Source organism: Podarcis muralis, chromosome 10, assembly GCF_964188315.1.
Source record: "Podarcis muralis chromosome 10, rPodMur119.hap1.1, whole genome shotgun sequence".
Taxonomy (NCBI): domain Eukaryota; kingdom Metazoa; phylum Chordata; class Lepidosauria; order Squamata; family Lacertidae; genus Podarcis; species Podarcis muralis.
The window spans coordinates 41,642,404-41,669,190 of record NC_135664.1 but is presented as its reverse complement, the minus strand read 5'-3'; the positions used below and the strand labels follow the sequence as shown (position 1 = coordinate 41,669,190).

Genomic DNA, 26,787 nt, shown 5'->3' with positions numbered 1-26,787 from the left:
TGTCACAATGAAGGGGGATCTGTGGCTTCCATCCTACCAGCCCCAGGCAGCTTATGGAAGCTGTCATCGATCATCTGCCGGGCGCCAGGTCTCTCACATCCCTGCTTTAACCCATTGTTTTCTCCAAACAAGAATTGGAAAAGGTGCTTCAAACTGGTTTTCCAGTTGTGGCGCAGCATCCAAAGGAGTCATTCCACAAGTAGAATGACTTCTGCTCACTCAACTGAACTCTCCACCCACATGCCCCAAACTTGCTCTGAGGTCCCCACAACACTCTGGAATACATCTGGGTGAGGGGGAAGATGGGGACTCACACAATGCCTCTCTGGCTTGGAAGCAAAAGGAAGCAGTAACTAGAGTCTGACCAGTTCAGATATAATGACCAACTACAACTGTCATGAACCAGGAAGCCATCATTACAGAATTGCTACCCTTTTCAGGTTTTTATCAAGCTTTTTAATTTCAGCCCACCATGGGGAAACTCCCAAAATACAACCGCCTAATTGGAAATCGGTCTGAAATATTGTGGAGGAGAGCCCGGGCGGTTGACTGAGCAGGAACGTTTCTTCCTGCAACATTTTGTTGCTGGATCCACTTGTAGCTAATATTATTGTTTCATGGTTAATGGTTTATACTTCTAATCTGTTATATTAAGGGGAGGGCATATAAATTGCTTCTCCCTGCTCAACCTCTTAGCTACAAGCTTGCCTGAATACCATGAAATGATTCACCACTCCCTGCACGGCACCTGAAAATGTGCCACTTTAAAACTGCTCTGCAGAGATTTCTGCAGTCCTCCTAAACTGCATGTAAACAAGGACAACTGATTCCCTTGTGATGGTAGGTTATCCAGATATTTATTCTGATTCCGTATCATTCTGTCCTATTCTCCAGTCATGAAGGTTCTACGGAACGGCTTAAAATCCTGTCATCAAATAAACCAATGATACAGTAAATGGCTGTAGCACAGCTGAAAACAACACACACTTCTAGAAGCCCCAGGATATAGCCTGATGGTACATGAGGCCACCACCTGACTGAAGGTAAGCAAGTCTGGGTCTTGTCAGTGACTGGATGGGTGACCCTCTGGAAGTAGCATGTATGGGCATCATCCTGGAAGCAAGCCAGGTTATAAATACAAGGGGCGGGGATGAATAAATGAAATTGAAGAGAAAATGCAAGGACCATTTGTCAGAACATAGTATCTGAAAAGGCTGTGAAATAGATGGGCACCAGCAATAATAATAATAATAATTAATAATAATAATACCCCGTCCATCTGGCTGAGTTTCCCCAGCCACTCTAGGTGGCTCCCAATCGAGTGTTAAAAACAATACAGCATTAAATATTAAAAACTTCCCTAAACAGGGCTGCCTTCAGATGTCTTTTAAAAATAGGATAGCTGCTTATTTCCTTGACATCTGATGGGAGGACGTTCCACAGGGCGGGCGCCACTACCGAGAAGGCCCTCTGTCTGGTTCCCTGCAACCTCACTTCTTGCAATGAGGGAACCGCCAGAAGGCCCTCGGTGCTGGATCTCAGTGTCCGGGCAGAACGATGGGGGTGGAGACGCTCCTTCAGGTATATAGGACTGAGGTCGTTTAGGGCTTTAAAGGTCAGCACCAACACTTTGAATTGTGCTTGGAAACATACTGGGAGCCAATGTAGATCTCTCAGGACCGGTGTTATATGATCCCGGAGGCCACTCCGAGTCACCAGTCTAGCTGCAGCATTCTGGATTAGTTGTAGTTTCCGGGTCACCCTCAAAGGTAGCCCCACAGTGGTTTAAGTCCCTATGTTTGCAAAGTGATCTTGTTAATGTCCTGGATGGGCAGAGGTAAGACACAGATTTAGGGCAGCGTGACCAGTTCCACTACACTGGGCACCAAGCCTGGGGATGCCACAACTATGACATGGTGAATTGAGCAGAACAGAAGGGGGGGGGGATTTTGGCCTTGCACAGGTTGCAAATTTTAAAGACCAAAGTCCTCCCTGACACAGGTGACATTAAATATAAAAGGGCACAAGTATAAGCTGCTATGAGTGATGGCGATTAGGCTTCCCGCCACACAGGCACCTTAACCAATTAGATCGCATGATTTAATGGGTAACTTTTGCTCCCAGCAAGGGTTGAGCTTGGATTTATCAGGAAATGCAAATGGGGGTTTGCATTTTTTAAAATTAAAGTGGAACATGTCTCCTGGAGGGAACCCATCGCTCTCAAGGAGCAATAAATGGCCAAATTAGAGGTGCTAACATGCGCCAGGTATGTGAGAGGATTCATTAAGTTTATGCAGATTTGTTCACACTTGTGGCTAGAATGTTTCATTGCTTGCCCTGATTTCACATGGGGGGGGGGGATCTTTGGGCCTGCATACTACAGTGATACCTCGGGTTACATACGCTTCAGGTTGCAGACTCCGCTAACCCAGAAATAGTGCTTCAGGTTAAGAACTTTGCTTCAGGATGAGAACAGAAATCGTGCTCTGGTGGCATGGCAGCAGCAGGAGGCCTCATTAGCTAAAGTGGTGCTTCAGGTTAAGAACAGTTTCAGGTTAAGTACGGACCTACGGAACGAATTAAGTACTTAACCCGAGGTACCACTGTACTTTCACTGATTTACTACAGTGATTCTTGTACTTTTTCTCAGAGCAAAGCTCAATTCTGCAGTTTCTCAACTGAGTTTCTCTGAATAGGCTTGCTGTAGACGTGCCTCTGCAGCATCCCTCCCTCCAGCTGCCACAGACCTGGGCTGAGGAATTCCTTTTCCCAAGGAGAGGTCCCAGCGCTCATGCCTTGGGTGAGGGAGCTTTCCCCATCCTAGCCATGTGAGGAAGACACATTCCCAGCGTGCTTTGAGACTACAGATGTTTTGAGACTACAAGTCCCATCATCCCTGACCACTGGGCCTGCTAGCTAGGGATGATGGGAGTTGTAGGCCAAAAACATCTGGAGGGCTGAGTTTGAGGAAGCCTGTTCTAGAGCCAAAACTTTTCCAAGGGGGAGGCAGGAGACACTCTCTGCCCAGGGCAGGTAAATTAACTTTGATGCAACGAGCCATTATTACATGCACATCTGCAAAAGGAAATAGGGCTTCTCCAGCTACCTAGCGCACGGCTAATGTCTGTCTGTGTGTGTGTGCGCGTGAGTGTGTGTCTGTATGTGCACATCTCTCCAAGGATACAACTTTCCACTCTCTTTTTTTCTTCTTCCAGGCGCTCTAAAAAGCTCTCGGGTATTAGTGCGTGAATATCCATTTATCGCTGCTCAATCTCGACTGTGTCTAGCAGAACTTTCCCCCCTGTTCCCCCCCCCCCTCCAGCTGAATGACGTAGGGCATTGTTAGCTTCACTTCGCTTCCTCTTTTTCTGCAGGCTGCAGGCAGGAAACAGGGGGAAACGGACCAGAGGAAACCTGGCCTTCTACATCTGTCCTTGTTTGTAATCTCAGCTCTGGCTTTATTTTGCTAAAGCACCGCAGGTTTCCATTAACCCCTTAAATGCCAATCCAGCTTCTACCGAGTTTGTCATTCTCATTTGGGCTACATAAGGGGGGAAAACCAGATAATTTTACTACCTTGAAACTAATCAAACAAAACTCAAATTTTGCATGGAGCGCTAATCTGAATAAGTTTACAAATGTGTAACTGAATGGAGCGTGTCTTCCCCCTTTATTTTAGCATCAATATGCAAAAACGCCATGTCCTTGGGTGTTTCCGAGACTTAAAAGCCAAGCTTAGAAAAAGCTCATCTCCCGAGGAAAGAAAAATGCTTTTAGAACAACATCAGTAACATACATGCTTACATTTCTGTTATTCAGACAAAATATGTATAAGCAATAAAACTACAGTGGAACCTCAGTTTTTGAATGTAATCCGTTCCGGAAGGCCGTTTGAATTCCGAAATCTTCAAAAACTGAGGGGCGATGGGCAGTTGGCAAAATCCATTGAGGGGGAAAAAGAAAAACACGCAGCAGAAGCCGTTCGACTTCCGAGGCGCGTTCGAAAACGGAAACAATTAATTCCGGGTTTTTGGCGTTTGGCTTCCAAAACGTTTGGCTTCTGAAACGCTCGAAAACCGAGGTTCCACTGTATATAAATTGGTGTGTGCGGAATGTTGTGTATTTGAATATCATACCGCTTCTGCAGTACTCAAGGCATATACCAATTTTTGTTAAATTTGTTCCAACTTAGTTTCCCCCCTTTCCTCTTGACATAGTAAGTCAACTGTGCCATTAATACATATTTCCTTAACTTGTCTCACATCTGGGGTTGCCAGTGTGGAGTCCTCCAGATATCGTTGGACTCCAATTCCCATCAGCCTCTGCCACAATGGCCAATGACCTGGGATGGTAGGAATTATAGTCTAACAACATCTTGAAGGCCACAGGTTCCTCATCCCCCAAATAAATTATCAGCCTAACGTCCTTTGCTGAATGTTTGATCACTTATCTAAGTAAATAAGTTTTCCCCATCTGGCAGAAATGCTGGGTTTTCCCCAACCACTTCCTATTTCTCACCCTTGAAGCATCTCAATACAGAATCATAGTTTTAAGTATGGCTCAGGCACTTGCTTTCCTCCTTGAATATATATTATGCACAGATGTTCCAATAGCATTTGCCACTCCCTTTAGCATTTATTGATCTGGACAAACCAGCACCGAGGAAATGATCTTACAGATCTGGCTTACAGATTTTATGAATTAGAGATGAAATTGGGGTGGGGTGGAGAATGGGGAAAACGACATGAGGCTGAATAATGAAAAAAAAGGATACATTTTTCTTCACAGAGTTGCACTAGGTTTTTAGTATGAAAATGTTCAATTTGGAACTGATGGGAATTAACATACAGGGGTGTGTTAATTTATACTCAGAGTAAACCCAAGTAAATTAATGGATCTAAATTAGTTGTGTCCAGTATGTTCAGTGGGGTTTAATCTTGAGTAGGATTAATGCTTATTCTGTAAAATATTTTTTTTAATGTAAACTTAACAAAGAGGCTTGTGATTCCTTAAAAAATTAAGAGATTTATTGAGCGTACGTAACTGTTCATGGGCAAAATCTCACTTTGTTAGATGCATGGAGTGTTTTCCACAGATACACACACACACAAACACCTTCATATACGTGATGCATCCTGTGGCAGTTGCATAATATCTATATGTCACAATAAGGACATGTTCACAAGACAGCTGCCCCTATTCCCAGTTGGATACAATCTCACACAAGCATATGGAAAGCACATCCCCAGGAAAAGGTAGGGCTTTCCTACTGCGGCAAGAGGAAGTCAACAATGCAGACTGCTCAGACCACGCTGGTTCCTGGATCTTTCCTGTTCTGGCGTTTTCTCACCTTATGCAGCAGCAAATACTATTGCTGTGGTTACATGCATCTTTAAAAACCCCTGGCCCATGTACCCGACAGCTATCCAAAATACAGGTTTTCCTTTGATAGTATGGAAGTGGGAGTGACCAATGTGATTTGTAGTTTCTTTTGAATGGGAAACTGTGGCATGTGATAATACTTTCTCAGGTATTTTCAACACCCTTCTCACCCTCTGCAAGACAAAATTTCAACACCCTTCTCACCCTCTGCAAGACAAAGGCCTGCAGTGGTGAATAAATAGTTAAGGTAAGTAATGAGATCCCTAAAGGAAAGTAAATAGAGGGACCATTTATTTTCACACTGAATGGCTGACTACAAATGAATAGCTACCATTTTGATTTGGGGACAGGGCATTTCCCATGTAACTCCACTGCAGTCTGTGGATGCGAGGAGAGATTTCATGTAAGCATTGTAGGTCCCAGGGAATCTGTTCTTTACTGGATACTGAATTTTGCGGGGTGAGGGCTCATCTTCATCTCACTATCAATGTTCATGGTGCTTTACAGAATACAAGAGGAGGGACCACGCAGTATGATTCAACTGTTAAAAGTTGGACTTGCAAGGAAATGTGTAACATGTGCAGTATATACCATAACTACTATATTTTGATTTTACTACCCGCCCAGGACACAACAATTTAAAATATAACATTAAAAACAGTTTATAACAAAGTAAAGTGAGTCCTAAGTAGGTACATCTCTGTATTATTAATGCAGATTTTCATCTAAACCGGTAATTCTCTTGTGGGTTTTAAGATAGATTTCACTGAGCTTTAGCAAATTTTCTCTCTCTCTCTCTCTCTCTCTGGTAACTGACACAATATTTGATGATCCTGTTTTCCATACCCAGAACTGCATCATTTCCCAGTCAGTGCATCCTCATGCCTGCCCCCCCCCCCGCCCCAATATGATGACACTGTATAATCTAAATCAGGACTTCCTCCTATTATATTTCAGAGGCGTCTTTCTGGGAAAGCCAGATATTAGTTAAAAGGTAGGAATTCCTGCAGCACCACCCAGTGGAAACATTTAAGAATTCTTTGCAACTCCTGATAAGTTTTCTAAGATGGCTTCAGAAAACCAGCAACAACACAGAAAGGTTCTAGAGCTATTTGGAATATTGTGTCTTTTGTTGGAGCAACTGATTAAGCAAGACAGTAAACTTTCAAGCTGAACTAAACTCTTCCAGGCAGAAGTTAAATGCATTGCCTGTAGCACTTTAGAGCCTATCAATCATGTATGTATGCAGCACAGTATGCTTTCAGTAAAACTGCTGTGAAAAGATGAGTGATTAGGTATGAGGCTTAAATCTTAAAAACCCCATGCTATGTCCTTAAAAAGCTAGTGCAGAGATTAAACCATGGGTAGGCAAACTAAGGCCCGGAGGCCAAATCCAGCCCAATCGCCTTCTAAATCCACACCATGGATGGTCCAGGAATCAGTGTGTTTTTACATGAGTAGAATGTGTCCTTTTATTTACAATGCATCTCTGGGTTATTTGTGGGGCATAGGAATTCATTCATTTTTTTTCTTCAAAATATAGTCTGGCGCCCCACAAGGTTTGAGGGAAAGTGGACCGGCCCTCTGCTAAAAAAGTCTGCTGACCCCTGGATTAAACCCTAGAAATGCAAAATGTTCATCAATTCCCCTATTGCATAACACTTTTAAAAGATGAGAGGGGCAGAAGAACCTGGTGTCAAAGATGAAGCGGTTTAAGTATGTACAAAATGCCCCTGTATTACTCTGCCCATATACATCAATGTTAGGGGTGACTTGAGTTTTGACTTAATATATAAAGAGGTACTGAATGGCTTTTGAAGTGCCTTCCATAGCCAAAACTGCGATGTTCAAAATGCTGCTTTTAAAGACAATTAAAGTACCTGTCATTTTTTCTTATATTTTCTGCCAGTTTAAACTTGCCCTATTCAACTTTGAATATACTTTCCTCTTAGCTTTAACATTTCCCCTCTCCCTTAATCTCACAGGCATGCTTGAAATTTGCTCACTGATATTTCAAAATGTTATGCTTTTCTCCCCTACACACTATCTTCCTTTTAGTTTTTCTTCCTTTTTCTTCTTCTCCCCTACCACCTTTTGAATTCTTCTGCCTCCAGATTATTTCAGTCAAGATTTTGATAGCTTCAATAGCTGTATTTGTTGCAATATCACCTCCAACAATGCACCCCAGTTAGATGGTCAGCCTTGTTAACGTTGACTATACCAGATCCCTGTTGGCCCAGAGGTGGTGGTAGTGGAGTCTGTGCTGTTCTACAGCATCCTATCAGTTCATTTTTGCTACACCAGTACTTTTATTTATAAAAATGTTATACCACTTAACAAAAATAATCACACACTTAACGAGTCATCCCTTAAGAGATGTGCATGCAAACCCAGCCCAGCAAGAATTGCCCTACATACCACCCTATAGGATGCTGAATGTAGGGTTTGCTCCTTTTTTTACTCTCTGCATCTTTGCTATTCCAGGTCTCCTCAAGCAATGCAAGCCTCACATAAAGGCTTGAGTCTGCAAACAGATTATTCTTCCTAGATGGGGGAAACTGCCTTCAGCAGGAAGGAAATGTTGCTGGTTCCTCCTCATTAAGGCTTTTAAAATCCAACCTGTTCAGATGTTTCAAAGGGTAACCAAAAAGCCCGTAAATCTATACTGGTTCCAAAAATCTATCATGGGATGGAAATAAAAATGCGCACAGGCTCATCTTGCTTCCTGCCCCGCTCATGTGGTGAGCATCTGTGGCATATTGGCACAGCATTCGGTTCCAGGTTCAAAGCCAGCCTGTATCTTTATTCTTTCCACATGAATCTCTGCTGTATTCTTCTCATGTCCGTGTGGCAGAGAGATAATTATTTTGCTGACTTACATAAAACTTGAGATGGCTACCCCTTCTTTAAACATGGAAAACTTAGATGTGATCAGGATGAAACGGAAACCAGTAACTGCTACTTGTATACGACAGCTTAGTTCATGGGTAGGCAACCTAAGGCCCGGGGGCTGGATCTGGCCCAATCGCCTTCTCAATCCAGTCCGCGCATCTCTGGGTTATTTGTGGGGCCTGCCTGGTGTTTTTAAATGAGTAGAATGTGTAATTTTATTTAAAATGCATCTCTGGGTTATTTGTGGGGCATAGGAATTCGTTCATTTTTTTTCTTTTCAAAATATAGTCCGGCCCCCCACAAGGTCTGAGGGACAGTGGACCAGCCCCCTGCTGAAAAAGTTTGCAGACCCCTGGCTTAGTTGTTCCCTGAGTAATATTTATTACACTCCTTCCTCACTGACAAATCTATACTTCACATAGACTTTGAAGCTTCTATTCTCCCCATCCCCTCTGGACTCTCCTCCCCACAGTTTTTCGCACCAGAAGGCGGCTTGCTATACTGACAGTAAACAGGCTAAATGGGGCAACACATTTTTACAAGTCTGTCCATCAGTGCTAGAAATATTACACAGCGTAGGCTGTACTTTTCAAGTATAGAAACATCCCTGATGTCACTGGAGGCTCAACCCAAGGGTTGTTAAAGCATGTAAAGGGGAAAGTCCTGTGTAAGCATTTTAAGTTTTATATTCCTGGCTGCCACTGCAAAGCCCTCTGTTGGGATTGAACGAGTGTACACAAATAGTTTGAGCTGTACACTCATACAATGATTTACATGCAATGTTCAACATGTGTACAATCTGTGTACCTGTGTACACGACAGCCGAGCTGAACAAATCAACCAATGTATATACTCTTTCACACAAGCAGATGTACCTGTATAGAGACAGCTCACACCTATGTTTGGTGTAACGTGTGAACAAACCTAATATAGCACTGCTTCAGATGTTTTGCATCTGCCTACTCAAGCTCACAGCACAACAAATGTGCTAGTCTTTAAAGCTGCAGTCCTCACCCCACTTAGCTGGGACTAAACCCCATTGAATTCAACAGAACGTGAGTAGACATGGCTAGGACTGCACTGCGAGAAGCCAAATAACTCTATATTAGTACTGCAAAACTAAAATCCATCTTAGATTGCATTAAAGAAGTGAGCCTTGGTGGTTCTCTTTCTTTGGGTTTGTGTTACACATTCACTGTTTCCCTATAGAAGGGGTGGAGATGGAAAATGTTATGGGCAGTGCTTGCAGGCATGAACAGGAGCACACACACCTGAATGTCCCTCTCCAACATAGCTCCCTGTACAAAGGCCACTCTGAAATATGGCCCAATGAAGAACAAGGCGCAGTATTCAGAAGGGAAAGTTCAAAGAGCCCTGCTGAGCACATAGAAGCACTTGGGCACCTGTACATGGCTGTTTGGACATGAATCTAATCCTAGTTGGCTGAATTTTTAAATGAAGTTTAATCTCTCATTAAACACCAACTGCAGACAGAAAAAGGGCATAGGCCACAGTTTTGTTTATATTTTATAGGTCAGAAGAAACAGTTAGTTTCTTCATGAGGTATTCGTCATGAAGGAATTGTTCAAAATATTCAGTATCTTGAGTCCTATAAGTTTTGTTTGAGCTTGGAAACATTATAGGTAACACTGAGTTTACATGGATTACAGGTCTAGGAATATGCTAACAAGTTGCTAGAGCCAGCTGCCCCCCCCCCCAAAAAAAAACCTACTCCTACTCCTACTACAAAATACAAGAGGACACAACACTTCTGTTTCTGGAGTAGGGGGACTTGATACATGTAGATCTCCTGAGCAAAGGAATACAAGAAAACCAAGCAGTCCCACATCTGATGGTCTTCTCAATAGGGTATTTTTTTTCCTTTGTTGCTTTTGTATCCCACCTTTCTGCCACAGAGTTCAAGGTGGCATACAAGGTCCCCCACAAAAACCCTTCCATTATGTACTGAAGTTCTCACCCTTGGCCAGCAGGGGGATACTGTAGATAGTTTTCACTCAGATCCACATATGCAAATAAGGGATTGAAAGTGACGTTCAGTGATTGGATAGTTACAGAAAGTTGTTACTGTTGCGTTGTAGTGGAGCTCTATATAAGCAGGCTGGCTGAACCCTTCAGTTCATTTCTGTTCTGGCCTGTGAATAAACAAGAGCTGTCTGAAGAATCGCTGTGTTGTCTGATATGTTCACCCACAACTTAACACCTTCTATATGTGAGGAAAGCTAGGCTGTGAGATAGAAACTGGCCCAAGGTGATCCAGTAAGCTTCATGGCTGAATGAATATTTGAACTTGCATCTCCCCATTCTTAGTTCAACACTCCGGCCACTACACATCATGGCAGCTCTCTTGATTCACCCTATCACAACCACTTTTATAAACTTTAGCTATTTCTTACACTGCTGAAAATCTTACCATCCTGCTAGGTAGATTGTTTGCTTATAATACTTTTCATATGTTCAATAAACAATATCCAGTCCTCCTTATATCTTTCGTCATTTTGATTTATTATTCTAGTGGTCACCCCTGCTGGCTCTGCATATTCCAACAGTTTAATATGCCATTCTTGTTGGTACCTTATCTGTTTTCCATTCTTGCACTAATAACACGCGACACCTCCGCCATGATCCAAAGCTCTATGGGGTTCTAATTTACACACAGTGCTTTGGTCAAGCAGGAGTTGCTCCATCATTTCTAAGGTTGTTTCATTTACACAACATTCTCCAGCATTTATCAAGATGTGGCAGGCCCTCCTTGCATAGATTTCATCTGGGTATTGGTTTCAATGGGTCTACTCTGAGTACAACTTAGTTGGATATCATCCATACTGCCAACCTAAATTGTGTAGGTCTCTGGCAAAGAATTAATCAGATTGACTGAGTTGTTCAGCATTTCACCACTATAATTATGCACTACCTCCGTAAAAACAACAACATTTGTTTTAATTTGAAATAATAATTACTAAGGAATTTTTCCACTTGTTTCTTTGGGGAAAGGTGCTCCAGATAGTTAAAATAAACTGTGAAAGTTTCAAATTACCAGAGCCTAAATATTCCGCAATGGTAAATTCTTTCTGAAGAAAGATTCTCAGAAAGGTAAAATCGGAAGGGAAAGGGAGAAAAGTAAAAATCAGGGTATATTTGCTTATTTTGTTGACGTACGGCTTTCAAATTACCACATACTTTGGTATTCTGTTAAGCTTTGTTGCATTTGCTAGTTAGCCACCTTAGAACTTGATAAAAGAGTGGAATATAAATCCACTGAAAACATAATAAATAGAACATTTGTTTTTTCTTAGGTGTCATACGCTGTAGCACTCATACAGGTGCGTATCCACAGACATTAATTCCAAAAACACGCTCTCAAGGGTGGGGAGGCAGCTGCTAGTCACTGGTAGATCATTTCCATATAGTATTCTAGAAATGGCCGGATATGGACTCCCCACTCACCCTGCATGGGTGTCTATGTGGGTAGCGAAGGCTTACATGCCTAGAAAACAATAGCAAAATATCTGCAGATTTGACACACATGGGTAAAAGCACTCTGTGCTGAGCAGACTGATGATAAATAAGCATACTGTCAACGCATTTAAGAGAAGCCTTCCCTGTAACAGAAGTCTGTTTTGCAGATGTATTAATATGCAGCGCAACACTAATGGGCAAAGTTTAAAGAAAAAGGCAGATCCTTTGTTATAAAAATGTAATATAGATTTCAGAAAAATATCTATTCCTGCGCCATTCCCTGCATAAAAGAAACCTCTTGTAAGCATTATTTGATTTCACAAGAAGCTTTACTATGCATGTTTCTGCAGAGTGGCTCATGGGATAAAACAATATTAAACTGAATACCGGTACAAAGAAAAACAACTAAGCTTACATTAAACTCAAATAAACATGATTGAGGAAACAAACACACATGCACGTTATCAAATTTTAAAATAAATTATTCAGTGCTAGTCTAATAGTAGTTAGCCACAGATAAACCAACTATATGCGAGTAGTGATGTGCTTTGTAAGTCCTGGGTTTCTCATACCTAAATCATTTGCAGCAAATGCATGCCCAGTGTTTCCTCAAAGCATTCCTAGAAAGGCAATTCCATAATGTCTCAAAGCAGATTACTATGTATTACGGGTTTCTCTGACTTATGGCCAAATGAATATTGCACTGGTTTGTTCCACACTAGGTTACTGTATGTGCGTCCTTTAGAGTTCTGGTGCCTGCTGTGAAGGGCTTGAAGGAAGACACGGCACCCTAATTGGGATTTATGTTGGCTCCATACTTGTTTTCCAGTTCCTTGGAGTGTCTTCCATTTCCTTGTTTCTCCTTTTCAGCAGGATGCTAAGACATCCTGCAACTGCCTGTTCTAGCCTTCAGCTGCGTTTCAGTATTCTGTAGTGATGAGAGTGCTGCTGGTACAGGATGTACATAAACTGAACCATATTGACTATTAGTCAGTGTGTAGCTTTTTCCAGGCTACAAGCCCTACGTCCATTAATTTGTGTTCATGGGAACAGGTTGAAAAGTTTTGTGTTTTTGATAACTCTTCCACTAGCCTGAGTTTATCCATCTGCCGCATATGTCTCCACCTTGCCTCCCGTCATACAAATACGAGCATCATCAACAGTTGGAACAGCTTTTAAGTGTCAGCACTTGAACAAATACTTTGAGAAAGTGTATCCCAACATCAAAATTAATCCTGTTCTCAAGAAAGAACCTATACAATCCAAACTATATACATTTTAAAACACTTTGTGCTTTAGTGTTTTATTTCAATGTTTAGTAAGCTTGAATTCCTGTCCCTACATCTTGACATTCCACTCTAAATCATGACTAATTCTGAAGTCATACATAATTCAAGAAAATTCTTATGAACAAATATGCTCTTGTCTTTCTCTAAAGTCTCCAAAATACTAGCTGATTCATTAAAGCAAAAAAAAGCTTCAAATAAAACAAACATGCATCATCACTCAAATCTATGCGATATGTTTATTGTGCAAAATAGTGAAGGAGCAAACCGCAGAAAATAGCAGAATAAACCAAGAGTTGGCACGGGAAAGTATGCGTTTCAGAGCAAGCATGTCATCATGGCCTGTTGTAACTAGCATTGGGCGTGGCTTGCAATGACAGAGAAGAGCTCAAGGCCAACAGATACCTTTCTGGCAGGCAAGCGGTGCCCTTATTCAACGTGGCAAAAGCAAAGATAAATAAAGAACCACTTTGCAAAGTGCTCAGCGCTCCACTACAGCTAGGCCATGAGTCAGCATTTACGGAAGTGAAGGGTGTGTATAGTGTAAATAAACAGGCTGCTTTTGACATGAATCAGTTGAAATGTATCCTGGAGTAGTCCCAACACAAATTAACCCAAAGGACACCACAATTAAGTATAGGAAATGTAAATATAAGAATTATGGAGGCCCTTACCAGTCCATTTTTCAGGACATCTCGGGGATTTTAACTATTCTGCTCTACGCTGATATTCCACCATGATTTCCCTTCTTTCAAATGCATTATCTGCAATGCAGGCAAACTTAATTTGCTTTAACTTTTAAAGTAGTTAAACTGTAATGGCCTTACTCCAAGCAGCCACAGATTATTTTATTTTTTTAATCAGGATCTAAAATATTATCCAATAGCAAACCCTGGCTCATACCAAGAACTAACTTAGTTGGTCTTTAAGGTGCTACTGGAAGGAATTTTTTTTGTTGTGACTATGGCAGACCAACACGGCTACCCATCTGTAACTGGTCCCTATACCATGCAAGGGCAACGAACGGTTCCTTGTTTGGAACCATTAAGAACATAATAATTGCTCTACTAAATATCAGGCCACAGATTCATATAGTCCAGCTTGCAGTGCAGATAGATATTGCTCTTTGTCAACAGCAGCTGATATCCAGAGGGATCATATTCCATTTACAGGTCCTCAGGAGAGCGCCCCCAGAGGGAGATTCAGAGGTTTCTCTTGAATACAGGCCCCTCCATCAGTTAATCTTCCATCATTTTTAACAGTGTTGATCTGCGATTGGAGTTCCCTGAGTCCCTTTAAAGTTCTGGCTGGAAATAAAAGCTATGATTTTTTTTGTTAATGATCTCAGCTTAACAGGGGAGGGGGGAATGTATTGGCATATCACATTCCAAAAGACAGTCTCACACAAAAGCTATTGGGGCACATTGGACCCCATAATGTTAATGGGAGAAACAAACAGAAGCAAAAAGTGCTTAGATGAAAAACTGAGCTCAGAATAAATATCTGAAGTATTCCAGTAGTCTGAGTCTTTGTTTTTAAAAGAAAATTACAAATAAGAAATGGGTATTAAGGCTATGTACTGCTGTTCTTTGGTATATGGGTGTATCCGCGTGAGTACAGTGGTACTTTGGGTTAAGAACTTAATTCGTTCTGGAGGTCCGTTCTCAACCTGAAACTGTTCTTAACCTGAGGTACCGCTTTAGCTAATGCGGCCTCCCGCTGCCGCCGCAAGATTTCTGTTCTCATCCTGAAGCAAAGTTCTTAACCCGAGGTACTATTTCTGGGTTAGCGGAGTCTGTAACCTGAAGTGTCTGTAACCCGAGGTACCGGTGTTATGTACTGAAGTTCTCACCCTGGGCCAGCAGGGGGATACTGTAGATAGTTCAGGTCCACATATGCAAATAAGGGATCGAAAATGACGTTCAGTAACTGGATAGTAACAGAAAATGGTTACTGTTGCGTTCTAGTGGAGCTCTATATAAGCAGGCTGGCTGAACCCTTCAGTTCAATTCTGTTCTGGCCTGTGAATAAACAAGAACTGTTTGAAGAATCGCTGTGTCTGATATGTTCACCCACAACTTAACAACCACTGTATATGTATTTATATATTATAGTGGAACAGTACAGCTGCCTGTGTTCTTAAGACTCTCCTTTGGATGTGGCTAAGGAGGTGCTGCTGAAAGGGACATAGGAGTGTTGGTCCCTACTTAGCTCAGTGTCGTCCACCCAGATTGGCAGGAGCTCTCTGGTGCCCCAGGCACTGGTCTCCACCAGCCCAAACTGTAAATGCCAGAGATTGAACCTGGGACATTTTGCATGCAAAACATGTCCTCAACTATTGAGTCATGATGAGCTCCTTTGCTTCAAATTTTACAACTACAGCATTGCTCCTGCACCAAGATGAAGCCAATTAATTAATTTATAATTAATTCCCTACAGCAAAATTTACGGTAATTCTGGGGTCCAAAGGACCCCTTCATCCCTCTCATGGTGATGTTTTTGGTACGAAGATAAATGTATAGGTAAAAAAAATGTACAAAACCAGAGGGGACTCTATTCTGGTGTCTTTTGAAGTGGTGAAAGTTCATAAAAACTGAATTTACAATACAGGCAAACTGCTAAGGGCAGAAATTCAACATTGTGTTCTTCCAGTTGTTCCATCTGCACAAGCATTCCAGTTTGCCAGTCGTAACAACACCCACTCCACTACCCCTCAGTGGCGGAGGAAGGGTGTGTGTGGTCCATCCCAGGTGTCATCACTGATGGGTGTGTGACAAAATGAGTTTTTTAAAAAAAAATTGGGCTCACAAAACTTTTTAGGAGTGACTTAAGGTGGCTTAGACGCCTGCAGGTTCCGCACTGCCTGAAACGGCAGCGTGGAACTTGTGTCTGCCTACTGCCTCTCCCTCAGCTGCCCTACAACCGAAGGGGAGGTGGTGGAGAGGCTCCAAGCGTTGGAGAGGCTCGCCCCGCCCCCACGGGCAGATCGCCCCGCCCCAACTGCAGGACACGCCCCCGCACCAGGCACCCGAGAGGCTAGCTACACCACTGCTCCCCCCTGCGCTGTTATTAGGATTCTTCCAACCTCACCCCTAAGCCAATATGGGGGGGGGGATACAGGGGGCAATAGGGAGGCAAACCCTGTTGTACAAGCAAAAGTCCTTGCATAAGTGAATGCTGCCCTAAGATCATCCGTACCACACTCTATTTCGACACATTGCTGGGGATTGAAAGGATCCCAATTACCGTATTTTTCGCCCCATAGGACGCACCGCCCCATAGGACGCACCTAATTTTTTTTTGGGGGGGGGGAAATAAAGGGAAAAAAATTCCCTCTCCTCAGGCACGGGGCAGGCACGGGGGAAGCCCGAGCTTCCCCCAACCCCAGCCCCCAGAACAGCCTGCTATCTGCAAGCCTAGGGAGCCGCGCCGTTCTCCCCAGGCTTGCGGAGAGGTGCGCGAAGCCCGGGGGCGCTCTTCAGCGTGCACCAGGCTTCGGAATGCAGGCAGCTCTGCGCTACCCTCCGTAGCCCTGCGCAGCTCAGCGCCAGGATTCAGAGGGTGGCGCAGAGCTGCAGGAAGCCCGGGAAAGTCTGCATTCGCCCCATAGGACGCACACACATTTCCCCTTCATTTTTGGAGGGGGAAAAGTGCGTCCTATAGGGCGAAAAATACGGTAGCTTAAGACATTTGGTAGCTTTGCTTTCTTATTTGTTTTGATAGAGGTGAATTGGACCCACAATAGCTTAGTAAGTTAAACTCCCCCCCCCCCCAAGAATTGCAAAGAAGGGAATGAAACACTACGGGACAACTGACTGCACAATTTTTGAGGAAATCATGGAGCATGAAGTGTATCAGGTTTGCTAAAAACAAGGTTACATCTATTTCAATTAGAAGCTGGGATCCACATCAACCTCACTCCCCTGCAAAAAAGAAGACTTTCAGGCATGTCTCTGATGCCCTGGAAGGAGCTGTGATCAGAAAAGAAAATAGCACTGAGCTCACACTAGGTTTGTTGTTTGTTTTGTTTTGCTCCCAGAAGCCTAAAGTTATAGTACATATATACATAAGTGCCTTGTGTCTCATCACTTATGTTTCAAGGAGAAATTATTTTCCATCTCTTATTTCTAAGATAGATATCTAGCACACCGTGGCACACATGGATTGAAGAACATTGATTATTTTAACAACATACTTTCCTCTTTAAGAAGCTGGGTTTTTTTCTACACGTACCATACTTCATATACAAGTGTGCAGCTGGTTTCTTCGCATTTTGGCAATCTATCAGAATAAATTGTGCACTTCCTGATCCCATGTACATTAGGCCTTCAAGATGCATAATTAGGAGCAGATAGTCTACTTAGTAGCAAAGGACTCCACCTGTTTCGGGGAGTCCAGACATAACACCACACCATGGTTAGTGTTATGAGAATCAGCTTTTAAGCAGCTTCAGGCACACCTGCTCCCCTCCTACCATCATGTGCAGCGATGACCTCTTTTCTTTCCTGGCTTCAGGCAAAGCATACTCTGCCATCTCATTCAAACCCGCAAGCTATAGTTGTGCTTGCCCTATAAATCAGAACCAGAAACTAGGATCCAGCTCTGCTTTTCAGTCCTGTTTTGCAGGTTAATCATATAAATTGGTTTTCCCAGTTGAGACAAAATGATAAAACTATAGTAAAGGTAAAGGTACCCCTGCCCGTATGGGCCAGTCTTGCCAGACTCTAGGGTTGTGCGCTCATCTCACTCTATAGGCCGGGAGCCAGTGCTGTCCGCAGACACTTCCGGGTCACGTGGCCAGTGTGACATCGCTGCTCTGGCAAGCCAGCGCAGCACACGGAACACCGTTTACCTTCCCGCTAGTAAGTGGTCCCTATTTATCTACTTGCACCCGAAGGTGCTTTCGAACTGCTAGGTTGGCAGGCACTGGGACCGAACGACAGGAGCGCACCCCGCCGCAGGGATTCGAACCGCCGACCTTTCGATCAGCAAGCCCTAGGTGCTGAGGCTTTAACCCACAGCGCCACCTGCATCCCACGATAAAACTATGGTTTGCCACAAAACCAGGAAAGAGACTGCATCATGCTAAGAAGAAAGGAGAGGAGGCAGCAGTGGCACAAAAGTGGAAGGTTCCTCAAAAGATCATTCTCATAGTGTTCTTACATTTGTACCAGATCTCTCTAGCCCTACGTGGACACTGAGTCTCCTCAGGTGTAAGCAAACATGTAAGGATAAGTGAGGGCATGCTGCCAAACCCTACCACCACCTCCCTGAACATCAGCTATACAGTGATACCTCTGGTTACGAACTTAATTCATTCCAAAGGTGTACTGCTAACCTGAAACTGTTCTTAACCTGAGGTACCACTTTAGCTAATGGGGCCTCCTGCTGCTGCCATGCGATTTCTGTTCTCATCCTGAGGTAAAGTTCTTAACCCAAGGTACTACTTCCGGGTTAGCGGAGTCTGTAACCCGAAGTGATTGTAACCCGAGGTGTTTGTAACCTGAGGTACCACTGTACATCTACATCCTTTACATTTACATCTTTTACATCATTTACATCCACATGTATCTGAATATCCAAATAAGCAAACCAGGAAATTAATATAAGAATTACCTTGATTCATGCCAATCTCGTAATACAAAACTTTTCTAAAGCTATTTCACCTCTGCTTTGGCTACAACTGTCAAAGCCACTTGCCTCCTAGTCTCAAAGTATCACTTCAATCCACACACAGCATCATGTTTTGGGGGGTTTGTTTCTGTATGCATACCTGTTCTGTAGGCATGCCCTCTCCTAAATATTTTGGTCCTGGGTCAGCAAACATTTAGATAGCCCTGCTGCATTCTAAATCATTAACAAATTAAAATCAGGTTCTCATTTAAAAACAGAGAAAAAACAGTAATCTTTGAAGTTAACTCCTTTGTTTATAAGTTGGTAGAAATACCAATAAACAAAAGGTAGTCCTTCATCATACATGCCTACTTAGTATTACAATGTATTACAGAAAGATCAATGGGACTTACCGTTTAGTAGAAATAAGAATGTTGCCTGAACCATTTAATTTATGAGACTCAGGTTTCCCTGAAATCCATGCATTCTAATCAGGAAATTCTAATCCCAAATTGTGTGAAGTGATTGTGCAGTTTATGCTTAAAAAATACTCCTAACACTGCAGGTGGCGTATAAGTCAGAGGTTTCTATGCCCATCTTCACAGCTCTCTATCCTCCATCTATGCCAGCAAGCAAGAAACATTATCAAAATTCAAGGCCACATTCCAGCCAGCCAAAAATCACTCAAGAAGGGTGCAATCCTTATGCCTCCAAAGGTAACTTTAAAATGCGCTTGTGCAATGCCAGGCAAAATTTCCAATGCTACAAGAAGCAGCTGGATTTCTACTGGACTACTATAATGCACTTCACATGGGTCTACCATTGAAGATGTTCCGGAAATTACAAGTAGTACAAAATAATGCAGCAATCAGGCTAATACCTACAAGCAACAGGCCACAATATCATTACCCTCTTTTAAAAACAGCCACGTTGGATGCCAATTATTTTCCGGGCCCAATTCAAGATATTAAGCCCTGAACACCTTGGGATCCAAATATCTGTAAGAATGGCTTATTCCATATTGACTGGCCCATAACCAACAGATGAAGCCCTCCTTGTGGTCCCCATGCAGGATGAGGTATGTGGTGTGGGAGCCTAGGAAATAGCCTTTTCACAGTGGGGCTTCCTCACCCTACTGAGGTGTATGTTGCCCCATCTCTCTATAGTTTCAGGTGGTTGATTAAGACACATCTTTTTCAGTGTTATTCAGTGGAATCCTTGCACTACCTGAAAGAGTGCATTGGATACTGTCAGCAGTGATTTGTTCTTGTGAATGATTTTATCAAGCGTTGCCATATTTCTAGAAGTAAAATTCACGGCACAAAAGTTGTTGAGATTTTTTAAGGAAGCTCATAGTTGTTGAGCTTTTTAAACTCAATCTCAAAATCCTGGACATTTTGCCAGTTTTCCAAAATTCCCCCTGGGTGCTATTTTCGCCTGTTAAATCCCGGGGAATTCCGGATGTACAGTAACCCTATTTTATCTATTTCCTTTTGTTGCAAGCTCGCTTGCAGCTTGTGCAAAACCACATAAATAAATAAATAAATAAATAAATAAATAAATAAATACTGATTGAGAGTTCAACATTGACCTGAGTAATTATTCTACCTTCCCATAATTAACAAAACCAGAAAATATATTCAAGTATGCTTCATTTGCCTATTTCATACAGATTATAAAATTTGTACATAATTTTTATTTATGTATTTTCGTGTCAGTAGACCTGATTAAAACCCTCCTGATGCATAATGAAATCATCACTGCTGAAAATCTGAGACTTAAGTGGTTGAAAACATGTACCCCTACTCCAACTGCAACACAAGCTAAACTATATGTGAAAGGAGTGCAGAAACACTTCTCTATTTTGTTGTCCTGCTCCCCACACCTGTTGCGTATCTTGAAAACTGAAGAGGTGGCAGGATACCCTCCCTGCCCGCCTGCCCCACAATTTATATTCATAGGGTTAAAAAGCTCCTTGCTACTTGTTAGTAGTGAGGTCCTTTGTCAAATCCTGGTGTGTATGGTACTATGTTATTATACAAGCACTTCTGTTCACAAAACCAAAACAAATCCCCCAATATTTCTTTCTTATCAGAGCAAGTGAATGCCTACTAACAAACATGGTGAATGAAGATATATATGGTTATAGATCAGGCTTCCTCAAACTCGGCCCTCCAGATGTTTTGAGACTACAATTCCCATCATCCCTGACCACTGGTCCTGCTACCTAGGGATCATGGGAGTTGTAGGCCAAAAAAACATCTGAAGGGCTGAGTTTGCGGAAGCCTGGTGTAGATACACCACATTTTATTTTGACTGAGTTCTAATCAGCTTAGGTGTATAAAGACAACCACACACCCACCTGCAACGAACAAGCACAGCAAAAAAAAGTCTTATGCTTGAGCAGCATGTTTTTCTTTTTCTTATTACCCAAGTTTATGTTTGTACGTGAGAACAGGAGGAGGAAAGGGGCGCCAGATTCCAGAAGCCATGCTTCTACCTAAGCCATTTACCAGCCTGGTGCCTGCCTTTCAGCAAGATCCTGGCATCTCTGATGGAGGGAAGTTCCTGCTTGCAGGCTGTTCAGCTCCACCTACTCAGGAAACAGAGCGCTCAGGCGGAGTTAGGCTGCACGCATGTGTGTGCACACGATATCTCCAAGGATGATTTTTGCCTGCCACTGAGGAGGCAGGCAGGGGAGACAGAGAGCTAAGGCAGAAAGCCACCCTGCAGTGCACACACGGTTTCTCAAAGAGCGAATTTTGCGTCAGTCTGCTGCCGCCGCTACAGGAGGCATAGAGCAGCTGAGGCAGAGTTAGCAATGGCAACGGCTGCACAGGACAGGAAGAAGTATTGGGTTCCCAATTTTCACAATACAGTGGTACCTCGGTTTATGAACTTAATCCATTCCGGAAGTCTGTTCTTAAACCAAAACCATTCTTAAACCGAGGCATGCTTTCCCTAATGAGGCCTCCTGCCCGTGGTACCCTTCCACCGTTCAGCTTCTGTTCTTAGACCTATGTAAAGTTTGCAAACCGGGGCACTACTTCCGGTTTTGCAGAGTTCGTAAACTGAATAGTTCGTAAACAGGGCTGTTCTTAAACCAAGGTACCATTGTATCATGCTTTTTGACTATCAAGGGACGCAGGTGGCGCTGTGGGTTAAAGCCTCAGCACCTAGGACTTGCCGATCGAAAGGTCGGCGGTTCGAATCCCTGCGGCGGGGTGCGCTCCTGTCGTTCGGTCCCAGCGCCTGCCAACCTAGCAGTTCGAAAGCACCTTCGGGTGCAAGTAGATAAATAGGGACCGCTTACTAGCGGGAAGGTAAACGGTGTTCCGTGTGCTGCGCTGGCCTGCCAGAGCAGCGATGTCACGCTGGCCACGTGACCCGGAAGTGTCTGCGGACAGCACTGGCTCCCGGCCTATAGAGTGAGATGAGCGCACAACCCTAGAGTCTGGCAAGACTGGCCCATACGGGCAGGGGTACCTTTACCTTACCTTACCTTTTGACTATCACACACAAAGACACACACAATTCACAATATATTGCCAGGTAATATTTTTTTTAAAAAAATGGTTGTCATGATTTGCTCTTGATATTGATATAAGACAATATATTGATATATTGTCCGGCCCTAAAAGCGGGATGATTTATGGATGGTTCACTATAAATCCACCACTATTATTGCATCATGACATGTTGCAGAATACACCTGCAAAAACCACCCATCTGGAGTTGTGCTTCTTTGGGAATAATGTTCTAGAGCCAAAGTGGTACCCTCCAAATGTTGTTGGGACTACATCTTCCCTCATCACTGAACACTGGCCAAGTCAACCATGGCTCATGAGAGTTGGAACGCAACCAACAACATCTGGAGGATGCCAATTTGGTTGTCCCTATTCTGAAGTTTATGCACCACTATTCAAAAGGCTGTACTCCATCCCACCGCTCATCAAATGTCTATGATCGTAAGGGTCTGAGCATAGCTTCTCCAGAAAACAGCAGACACTGATAAAGTATTCACTGTATGCACCGTTCTAAAGGTCAAACCCAGCATTTTGAATAGGGGCTCGCAGCCCAAGACTGAGCAAAGTGCCAAAATGCCTGTTGAATATGGCATACCTACCTGTTCCTGGAAGGAGCTGAGCTATCACATTGTCCAGCACCTAGACCTTCTAAACATTATTTGAAGGCATCCATGTTCAGCAATATTACAACAGCCAGTCCTTGAAGTTACAAAAGCCTGGATGGTAATTCTCAGGCCACTACTCAAAGGTACATAGTGAAGTCAACACAGAAAATGTAGTTGACTTCACCCCCAAAGGTGCACCCTTCTATTGTCTCCTGAGGCAGACGGATGCCCACAGCAATTGATAGAAAGCACTCCTAGCCACTGCCGCCACCTACAATTTATTGAATTTTTAAGCCATCCCACATCAGGTTTTTGTGGGAACATGGGAAAACCAAAATAAAAGTGCAATAAACCAATACCTATTACACTTTTTTCAAACACACAATGATCTTGATATTCTCCATTTGTATCCAAAGGGTGCCAATCCTGGATAAAATGTTTTTGGATATTAATGCAATTATGGCTAGGGAAATCCCCAGATGCCTGGCAACCTCATCAGTTAGAAATTTGATAGTGGTACACAGGAATGTGGCAGACGCATTCAGCCCTAGACAGGACAGCCTCCAATCATTTGCATTCGGGGTACGAAAGTTATTTCAATACAAAAATAAGTTCAAATGCAAATGCCGTATAATATTTTAAAATAATCACAAAATTGCACACATTAGTTGCGAGATAATTTGGCCAAATGCAGTTAGCATATACTTGCTTTTAGATAAACATTTTATTATCCTCTGTTTACTAAAAGAGGTGGAAGGAAGGAGGCAGGAACTAATAAGATACAGTAGATCCCATTTTCAAATATTACACATCAAAGCCCTAAAACCAATAAAAAAGTATAAAAAGGCAAAATAAAGGGTAAAGCCCTTATTTTAGGAACATTAAAATGAAACCATTGTGTCCTTTGTCATTTAAAAAGCCATTCAAGATCACATGATAAAAAGATGCTGCATTAAATTAAGTAAGTCCCACCCCCCACCCTGACTAAATAAAGATGTAACTTGTCTCGCTTTCAACAGTAGTGGGCAGAAAAGCTGAGAGGGCTTCACAAAACCCTCCTGTGTTAGGGAACGGAAACTCCTAATGAGATTAGTTGGTGTGTGCAGACATTACTTAGCCATGACTAAATGGGCTCTCTTCCTGCAGCCAGTGGAAAATTCAGGGAACTTTTTCCTCCTGCAGCATCAGAGTCCCTCTAACCTTCAGCACAGCCAGATCCAAAAACAACTCTCCAGTCTCTCCCCCCCCCCCTTTTAAACTGATGGTGTAAAATATAAAAATGGAGTGGGGAGGGGGTTTGGTGGAGGCAGAGGGCGAGAGTGAAGGAACCTCTCCAGCTCTCGCTCTCTCAAAACTACAAAGGAAACTGTAAAAGAGCAAATACATAAACCTGAGAAGGAGAAAACCACAGAGTTTCTTTGTGAGCTGCAGTGACTCATTTTCAAGATGTTGTCTGCTGCCAGTTTCAAACCGGAAGCGCATGGCAATTAGTCTTGCTGTTTCCAGACAAGCCAGAAACTCTCCCAACTCTGCCCCCCTCCTCCTCCAAAGCCCCTTGGCCGTTTCCTCCTCTCCTTGCAGCCCCCAGCAATTTGCGCTGCCCTTAAGCAAACTGCTCTAATTCCTCTGGGCTACAGTCTGGTGTGCGGTTCCCCCCCCCCCCCACCTCGCCGCCCCACTCCTTCCTTCTGCGCGCACACACTCAAATTCATTGTCTTAATAAAACGGCCCATGTGGCAGCAAGAGCAGGGACGCCGCCACCTCGCTCCCAGGTTGTGGAAACACATAAAGGCGCACATACCAACTCTCTTTCCCTCTCCCCTCACACACCCCTAAAGTGGTTCATGGCGACGCAGCGCCTTTGGAGAGAGATTAACTCTCGTCTCCTCAAGCCTGTCAGGCGGCGCGCGCCCCTTCCAGCTCACCCGCTTCACAAAGCACTGGCCCCCACGCCGTCTCCCCAAACATAAGGCGACCCCTCCCCACCGCCGCGCGCGCGCTTCGAGAGGCGCAGTAGCACCCCCAGACTCCCATTTCTCCAGCCAAGTTGGACGCCCCTCCTCGCACCCCTCTTCCCCGCTGGAGAAGAGAGCCCCATCTTTAGCCCCCCCCCCCCAGCGTTTTTGTTTTTTTTTTGTCAACGGCAGGTGGAGACTCCTCCACATTGCCATATGCACAACAAGTAGTTGACACAACGCGCGCCTCCTGCAGAAGCCAGGGACTCCTTTCTGCCCCCCACACCCCGGGAGTTCCCATTGCCCTCCCTCTCTCATGCACAGTCCAAAAGGGCGACGTCTCGCCATTCTCTCTCCCCCCCCCCCAGCTCCGCGCCCCCCACACACGACCCACTTTGCTCCCTCTCAGACATTTCCCAACCCCCCCTGACAGATGGCACTTCTGCCCCGCAGCAAAGAGCTGCAACTGGGGCTTCTGGAGCTGCCACTGGAGCTCCCGGCACCCGGGACTCTTCTCCCGCCTCCCCCGGCAGCCCCAACCGGATGCCTTGTGGCGGGGCAGGGATCTCCCGCACCCCCCACCCGTGGCGCGATACTTTTCGCCTTTTATCAGGGAAGATGGGGGGGCCGCCTGAGCGCCATCCCATGCTGCTCCCACCTGTCTGCCCCTCGCCCTTTTCTGCCTCCCCACTCCAAACTCTGCCCAACTTTTAAAAAGCTTACATACCCGGAGTTTGGTGGGCTTCTCCGATCTCTCCTCGCGGGTTTAAAGGGAGCTGCGTAAAATCCCCCCGTTTTCCATACTGACAGTCCTCCAAAACGCTCTGTTGCTCTTGTAATGAGATCCTGATCCCCCCCTTGTTTCTTTCTCTCTTCCACCCCCCACCCCCCCGGTTGGTGTGTGTGCGAGAGTGAGAGAGAGAGAGAGCAGGAAGTTGGAGCAGTCAGACAGCGAGCCGGCTCACTTCCTTTCCTGCATTATTCCCCAGGCGGTTTGCAGTCTGTGTAAACAGGCTTTTCCTCCTTTCTCCCCTCTCTTTGGCCACTGATGTGCAGCATTGCTGTAATATAAGACACACACATAGTAAAAGGGTAATGGCAACTTCACTCAGACGCACACACAAACCAAGGAACTCCAGCAGCTCCCTCTGACCTCCACCTCTTCCTGTTCTGCACCCCCGGGGAGGAGCTTCAAACAAGACCAACAAACTTGGCTCATCAGCCACAGCTACTAAAAACATAAGGTGGCTTCGCAGAAAAATAATAAAGCAGCTTTCCCCCAAAATGCTGGGATAACAGCAAGCTGGAGTCATTTAACTCTTCTTGCAGACCCGCGCAGAGAGACCCCACATGCAAGCATCTGCATGTTAAATGCAGAATTATACAATAATAGATTTGAGTTCTATTCATAATGCATGTATTAATATCTCTACTAATACAGTGTAAGCAACAACAAATATTCTGCATTTTCTGTTGTTGTTGATTAGGGTGTCTGGACTTCACCTCTGCTAATTACTGTGGCCCTTATAACTTTTCACCAGGCTTTCTACTGATAGAGGTGCTATAAACTGTTAAATTAAGGCACAATGGGACAGTTCAAAGGCAACCTTCCGTCCCTTGAAATGCAAAATCAAACGGTTTCTGAGCCCAGTGACCCAGCAGAGAAGCTCTGCAATCCAGTACACAGGCCGCTGAAATCCACAACTCTGATAAAATCTAAGGTGCTACTATCAATGCACAGGACTGTAGTCTTAATTCAGTGCTATGACACACAGTAATTTAAGGAACAGCAAAATTAACCACTTTGAAGCAGTGAAGTACTATCAGATTCAGCATTTACAATCCAACAAAGCCAAGAATGCCTCAGAAAGAAGGAGGTCTGTAAATAAAATGTAAGTGAAAAGGGCAAGACAAGAGGGCCAAATATCTCCAGAACGCTTGTTGCATATTCAAAACCAAAATAATGGAAACAAAACTCAACCACAATGTGCACTGCAGATTAGGAAATGTACCATCAAATCCTAAGAGAATGCCAGCATAGTTCTAGAGC

General features: G+C 43.8%; 1 protein-coding gene across 1 annotated transcript in view; it reads right to left on the bottom strand.

The window, feature by feature from the left end:
- The window catches only part of ELK3 (ETS transcription factor ELK3), a 46,081-nt gene extending 20,186 nt beyond the window's left edge, over positions 1 to 25,895 (bottom strand). The window contains exon 1 of the mRNA XM_028747637.2: positions 25,465 to 25,895. The gene's annotated coding sequence lies outside the window, so the exon portion shown is untranslated. The remainder of the gene's footprint in view (positions 1 to 25,464) is intronic.
- Positions 25,896 to 26,787: the final 892 nt, after the last annotated feature.